Genomic DNA, 936 nt, shown 5'->3' with positions numbered 1-936 from the left:
AAACAATATAAATAATAAATTATAGATTTAGTCTAATACATATAAAAAAATATTACATAAATTACCTAAATAAAAAAACTCACTCAATTATTTAAAAAAAAATAGCCATTTTAAACTCTAATTTATCAAAGCATTTCTCTTAAATATTCTCTTCTTTTTCAATTGATTGCCACCCTACCTTTATCAATAATTATTCCACTTTATTATTATTGCTTGACTTGCCACACGTCACCATTGACATCGCTTGACTCATAAAGAAAATAACCATCCACTTAAGGATAAAAATAATCATCTACATATATATCTAATGAAAGACCATGTTAAAATCGAGGCAACTACTATAGTAATGGAATTAAATTAATGAATAAATGCTATGTATGCACTGAGATCTAAAAATCAATCTAGGTAGTAGTTGAATAAATCTATAGTTGGAGTTTGTGGTGAAACAAAGTTTGAAGGATTAGATATGACGAAAGTGGCACTGTTGTGAAGAATAGAGCTCAAATCATGAAAAAAGTTAACCATGCTTGGATTCAAAAAAGAAGAAGAGCATGATAGTATCATCGGTGAGAAGAAGTTTGAAGAAATAGGAGAAAGCGAAACCGGTCCGAAAGAGTGGCGTGAAAATAGCAATAGCAGCGTTGGACTGATTGTCGGAGGATGAGGCACGTCGGGCTAACCAGCAGAGGTAGAGCCGGTGTTGACTGTTGACGGGAGGCTACGGTGGCGCCGGCGGCGGTATAGCCAGCAGGGGTACAGCGGCGCAAGGTGAGGACCGAAGAAGATGATGGCGAGTTTTGGACTTGTATTAAAAGTTATATTGATATTAGATAATTCGAATAAATTTAAATACTAATCCTAACTTTTTAAATTTTAAAATTTAAAATTAAATAATTAATTAATAATCTAATTTTTAATTTTAATTTTATACGGTAT

This window comes from Arachis ipaensis, chromosome B03 (genome assembly GCF_000816755.2).
Source record: "Arachis ipaensis cultivar K30076 chromosome B03, Araip1.1, whole genome shotgun sequence".
Lineage (NCBI taxonomy): Eukaryota > Viridiplantae > Streptophyta > Magnoliopsida > Fabales > Fabaceae > Arachis > Arachis ipaensis.
The sequence above is the reverse complement of the archived record's forward strand: the minus strand, read 5'-3'. Positions refer to the sequence as shown.